Source organism: Glycine max, chromosome 10 (assembly GCF_000004515.6).
Source record: "Glycine max cultivar Williams 82 chromosome 10, Glycine_max_v4.0, whole genome shotgun sequence".
NCBI lineage: Eukaryota > Viridiplantae > Streptophyta > Magnoliopsida > Fabales > Fabaceae > Glycine > Glycine max.
This window is the reverse complement of record NC_038246.2, coordinates 30,573,972-30,580,972: the sequence shown is the minus strand read 5'-3', so window position 1 is coordinate 30,580,972 and position 7,001 is coordinate 30,573,972.

The window sequence follows — 7,001 nt, the reverse complement described above, 5'->3', positions numbered from 1 at the left end:
TTTATATTCAGATTGTTCTATTTGAATCATTATTTGAGAGTTCATTTTTAAGGGAACTTGCAACTTGCATTGAAATTGAAATAGAATTTTAATTGGGGAAATAATTTGCAATATCTTAATTCAACCCTCCTTCTTAAGATATCTGAGACCACTTGTCTAACACTTACAAGAGGGATCTGCGGATTAAGTTTTGGTTTTAAGTATGTTGTTACAACAATGTTGTTTGGTCTAAGTCTAGTCTAACAAGAGGGATCTGAGGAGAAAGCTTAGGCTAAATTAGTCTAAACTTTCATAAGCTATTTAAGTTGAGTCTAGTCCAGCAAGAGGGATCTGAGGATGAAGCTTAGTTTAAGTTAGTCTAAACCTATGAGGGTTGTCTAAATTGAGCCTAGTCCAACAAGAGGGATCTGAGGATGAAGCTTGGATTGATTCAGTCTAACTAGTAATCAAGGTTTAGTAATTTAGGCTGCAGCATAGAACACAAAAGCATGATTAATTAGAGAAACATCCTTATATGCATCGGTTGGTCTGTTAGAAAGACCCAACACTTCTACCTACTACTGTCAATTTTACTTACTTGCATTTTTATTGTTTTTATCCTAGACTTAGTTTAATTCTATTTTAAACCATCAATTATCAACGTTTCTTTCAACAATGCCTTATTTCTGAATTTAACCTGGTCTTAGACTAGTTCCCTAAGTTCGATACTCAGATTCATCCGTTTTAATTTTAAATACTTGACGATCCGATGCGCTTTTTGGTAAACCAGATTTCCCTTGAACATATTTGTACAAAGAAATAGTGGACCAAAAAGCAACTGCAGGGGAAATCCAATAGTAAGCTCTCTTCAGTTTAAAATATTCAAAATTCAATCTCAGTTATGATTGTTATTCACAAAATGTGAAGTACATATAGCTTCCCAAAGGCATTCTAAGAGTCTAACGTAACTCCTATTACTTATTTTGATAATTATCTCAATTAACTAGCTTAATAATTATCATGTAAGCCACACAAGAGACATGACAAGCCAACAATCAGTATTATTCTAAACATCTTATTACAAAATTTATTTAACAAAAAACTAGACATATTCATAGGCCTTGTCATGCAAGTTAGTCTATATCATTATTCCTCAAGTTGTTTTAAGTAGTCAACCAACTAGGACTTTAGTCCTTGTAGTTGTGAATCTGATTCAATGAAAGTTGTCACCATTTGGATCAAGGTTTCATTTGCTTTCTTAGCATGTGCCTTTTTCACTGGTCCACCAAGTCCTTGTATTGCTTCAATGTCCTTATTCCCTGTTTGATCCTCATCATCCCCTCCTTCTTTGAGTGAATTCACCCTCGAATTGAAATCCTCACCACCTATATCAAAAGGAGACAAAACAGACACATTAAAATATTGCTAACACCTTGCTCACCTAATAGATCTATCTTCTAAGGATTATCATTGATTTTGGACAACACTTGAAATGGACCATCTCTTTATGGTTAAAGCTTGGATTTCCTTTGTGAAGGAAACCTTTCTTTTCTCATATGTACCTAAACTTATTCGTCAGATTCAAATACCACCTTTTTCTTGCCTTTGTTAGCATGTTTAGCATAACTTTTTGTTTTCTTCTCAATTTGAACTTTAACTTGTTCATATAACTTCCTCATATATCCAACCTTAGTTTTTCCATATTTATGATTCAAGAGAGAAGTATTGGGCAACGACAACAAGTCAAAAGGAGTTAAGGTATTCAATTCATACACTATTTCAAATGGAGAATGTTGGATAGTGTTATGGACAACCCTATTATATGCAAACTCAACATGAGGTAAACATTCTTCCCAAGCCTTTATATTCTTTTTAATCACAACTCTAAAAAGAGAAGAAAGAGTTATATTCACTACCTCAGTTTGCCCATCAGTTTGAGGATGACATGTAGTGGAGAGAAGAAGCTTTGTGCCTAGCTTACCCCATAAGGTTTTCCAAAAGCTACTTAGGAATTTTGTGTCATGATAAAAAATGGTGCTTCTTGGTAGTCCATTGAGACACACCACTTCCTTAAAGAACATGTTAGCAACATGATGAGTATCATCAACTTTCTTACAAGGTATGAAATGTGCCATCTTAAAGAACTTGTCCACCACCACAAAGATGGAATTTTGTCATTCCTTTTTTGAGGCAACCCTAAAACAAAGTCCATAGACAAGTCAATCCAAGGAAAATCAGGAATAAGCAAAGGAGAATAAAGTCCATGAGGCATTACCTTAGACTTAGACTTCTTACAAACAATGCATCATTCACAAAACCTATGCACATCATGTTTCATGTATGGCCAATAGAAATGTTCTTACAACATATTTAAAGTCTTTTGTATCCTAAAATGCTCCATTAAACCCCTTTCATGTGTCTATTTCACAAGCAATTTTCTTATGGATCCTTTATGCCTAAAGTATCCATTTTGAACAGTATGCACACATGCAAAATATTTAGGAGAAATCTAGATCATGTTTATACAATTCTTTAATATGCTAAAAGCCAATGAACTTAGTTTCAAGAGTAGAGACTAAAGCATACCTTCTTGAAAGTGCATCTACTACCACATTGGACTTACTATTCTTATGCTTGATTAAATATGGGAATTGCTCAAGAAACTCAACCCATTTGGCATGTCTCTTATTCAGCTAGCCTTGTCCCTTTAGATGCTTCAAGGACTCATGATAACTATGAATGACAAACTCTTTGGGCAAAAGGTAATGCTGCCAAGTTTGCAAAGCCCTTACCAATGTATACAATTTCTTATCATATGTGGAATAATTAAGAATAGCCCCATTTAGTTTTTCACTAAAATAAGCAATAGGATGTCCCTCTTGCATCAAAACAACCCTTATCCCCTGCATTAGATGCATCACATTCAATTTCAAAGGATTTGGCAAAATTAGGTTTGTATCCTTGTGAACTAACAAAACAACCAAGAAAAACTACATGGTCCATACAAAACACACATTTTTCCATGTTAGCATGCAATGTCTCTTCCTAAGAGCTTCTAAAACAAATCTCAAATGCACAAGATGAACATCATAAGATTTGCTATAAATCAGAATATCATTAAAATAAACTACAACAAACTTTCCTAACAAATCCCTTAAGACATGGTTGTAGAGGCAAAAAACATAAGAATAGGAGTTGAATTGTGTTTTTAGAAATTTACAGTTTTATTTTTCAACAAAAATACTTGTTATCGCCTGATACATGCTTTACTAAAACAAACAAGAGATATTAGTTGAAAGCTTAATTAGGCGATGAAAAAAGGGTTTTCTTAACAAATGCAAGATCTAAAAACAAATTCAAACTTGTCAGTTAGACACTAAGGAAAGTAGTAAAACAAGAACACACAAGAAATTCTACTAGTTCATCTCAAACCCCAAAACTACGTGTAACACCCCAAACGAATCACATTGAATAAGAGAGACCTAAAGGTTGTACAAGTATGAGACTGTAGACTTGATGACGACTTAAAAGAATTAATTGCTACTACCTATACCAACAAGATGAATCTACTTTTCGGTAACCTAACACTTAAGAACTCCACAGTTAAGCGTGTTTGGCTTGGGGTAGCTATGGGATGGGTGACCTTCTTGGAAGTTTCCCAAAAAGCGTGTAAGTGAGGACAAAATACACTGAAAAGTCTTGTGTTGATTTGTTGGGACAATCTTTGATTCTGAAATCATCCGAAACATATTGTCAAGGTCTCAGAAAGGGCTACCTATGGAGGGATCTGACTGGTGGGGGATTCAGACCAACGAGGAGTTGATGAAAAAGATAATGAAACTCACAAATCAAGAGAGGGTGAATTGGTCTCTAAATCAAATCAAACTTAAAAAACTAGAGTTAAAAAAAATTCTTTTCCGAGGATTGTATCACAAACTTTTGACAAGCCAATATTTAATTTAACCTTTAATACAAAATCTTTGTTAAAGTTCTTTCTCAAAAAGATATTTTCTTTAACCTTTCAGTAAATTGATCAAGAATAGAATGAAAAAGAAAGATAAGATCAAGAGAACATGTACATCAATTTTTATACTAGTTCATCCTCTATCTCAGAGAAGCTAATTCAGTTATCTAATCCAACCCGAATTAGATTTTCACTATGCATATATAATTCTTACAAGCAATCACAATTAATCTCAGTTCCTACCCCAGGAAAAAAGACTAAGTTATCCAACCCTAGGGTCCTTTGTGAATAAGAGCCTAAGAGAAACATACTATTAGCCCAAACTAGAAAAACCTATTCTAGCATGCCTTCAGGCATTCATACACATACTAACAACATGTAAAACACATGAAAAACTGAGTCGAAGAGAGACACAACCTGATCAATCATATGCAAGAACCTTTGTTTGAGTGAATGAGTGTCTTCTTAAACTCAAGAGAAATTCACAACTCACTTTTTACCATGAGCTCATCAAAAACAAAGTTTAGAAGTTGTGAGTCACACACTTTTTCTAAGCACTTAATCTTTTGTCTTCCTTTCAGTTATTTCATTTTGCACACAAAAGTGAGAACACATGCTGGTTATTCATAGAGAAAATAGTTATAACCGCTTGTAATTGATTAAATATTCAATGTAATCAATTATTTCGAATAAGTAATTGATTATATTATCTTTTCAATCAGTTAAAGTGTTTTTCCCAACATCTAAAAAACTTTCAAGAATAATGTAATCGATTAGATTGTCTATGTAATTTATTAAAGTGTTCTTGATCACTTCTAGGAACACTTTTAAGAACAAGGTAATCGATTACGATTATCCGGTAATTGATTAAAGTAGAAATTCATGAAAAATCCATCATTGTCTCAATTGAAATGTGTAATCAACTAAGGTTAACTTGTAATCGATTAAACCGAAACAAGAATCTCTCTGCAAGCTACAAACACTTGTGTAATTGATTATTATTAGCCCTGTAATCGATTATGTTAGTGCTTAGCTTTACTTAGTTTTAAAAGATTGGCTAAAATTTTGTTAAAACATAAGCACTTAGACAATGAAGGAAAGCTGGAGTTGCTGCACATGATGTCTAACATTATGTCAAGGAATCAGATTGGGCTGCACAATGCACAAGGCAAGATAAAATGTCAAATGAAGAATTGAAGCTGCAGGATCCACGATGTCGGATACAATGTCCAGGACATCCTGCCCGAAAATACTGGACACATAAATCTGTTATATCTTTAACAGATTAATGTGCAGTCAGCAACAGATTAGGAGCTCTATCTTTAGGAACGAATTAAAAGATAATTAAAGATTGAATTACAAACTTGAATAGTTTCGTTCAGGGATTAGAGATTGAAGATAAAAACTAAAAGATAAAACTTTATCTTTTAGATCTTTAAGTGCAGATTTTTCAGGAGAATGATAGAGCTTATCCAGCGGAAGTTGTTGCAGCCCAGATACGTACACTGCTATATAAACATGAAGGTTGCACGGGTTTTTAATCAAGTCAGAGATTGAAGAGTTATTTTGTGAGTTTTGTGACTTGAGTGTTTTGTGAGCCACCTTGATGCTACCCTAACATCAAGTGTTGGACCTGAGTGTGTAGAGTTGATCTCTATTGTTCAGAGAGCAATCTCTGGTGTGTCTTTGATTTGTTTGTAAACACGGGTGAGTGATTGAGAGGGAGTGAGAGGGGTTCTCATATCTAAGAGTGGCTCTTAGGTAGAAGTTGCATGGGTAGTGGTTAGGTGAGAAGGTTGTATACAGTGGCTGTTAGATCTTCGAACTAATACTATTTTAGTGGATTTCCTCCCTGGCTTGGTAGCCCCCAGATGTAGGTGACGTTGCACCGAACTGGGTTAACAATTCTCTTGTGTTATTTACTTGTTTAATCTGTTCATACTGTCATATACAATCTGCATGTTCTGAAGCGCGATGTCGTGACATCCTGTACGACATCTGTCCTCAGTATCAGAATTTCAATTGGTATCAGAGCGGGCACTCTAAATCACTGAGTGAGATCTAGGGAGATAAATTCTGATGAACATGGAGAAAGAAGGAGGACCAGTGAACAGACCACCAATTATGGATGGAACCAACTATGAATACTGGAAAGCAAGGATGGTGGCCTTCCTCAAATCACTGGATAGCAGAACCTGGAAAGCTGTCATCAAAGGCTGGGAACATCCCAAGATGCTGGACACAGAAGGAAAGCCCACTGATGAATTGAAGCCAGAAGAAGACTGGACAAAAGAAGAAGACGAATTGGCACTTGGAAACTCCAAAGCCTTGAATGCCCTATTCAATGGAGTTGACAAGAATATCTTCAGATTGATCAACACATGCACAGTTGCCAAGGATGCATGGGAGATTCTGAAAACCACTCATGAAGGAACCTCCAAAGTGAAGATGTCCAGATTGCAACTATTGGCTACAAAATTCGAAAATCTGAAGATGAAGGAGGAAGACTGCATTCATGACTTCCACATGAACATTCTTGAAATTGTCAATGCTTGCACTGCCTTGGGAGAAAGGATGACAGATGAAAAGCTGGTGAGAAAGATCCTCAGATCTTTGCCTAAGAGATTTGACATGAAAGTCACTGCAATAGAGGAGGCCCAAGACATTTGCAACATGAGAGTAGATGAACTCATTGGTTCCCTTCAAACCTTTGAGCTAGGACTCTCGGATAGGACTGAAAAGAAGAGCAAGAACCTGGCGTTCGTGTCCAATGATGAAGGAGAAGAAGATGAGTATGACCTGGATACTGATGAAGGTCTGACTAACGCAGTTGTGCTCCTTGGAAAACAGTTCAACAAAGTGCTGAAAAGAATGGACAGGAGGCAGAAACCACATGTCCGGAACATCCCTTTCGACATCAGGAAAGGTAGTGAATACCAGAAGAAGTCAGATGAAAAGCCCAGTCACAGCAAAGGAATTCAATGCCATGGGTGTGAAGGCTATGGACACATCAAAGCTGAATGTCCCACCCATCTCAAGAAGCAGAGGAAAGGACTTT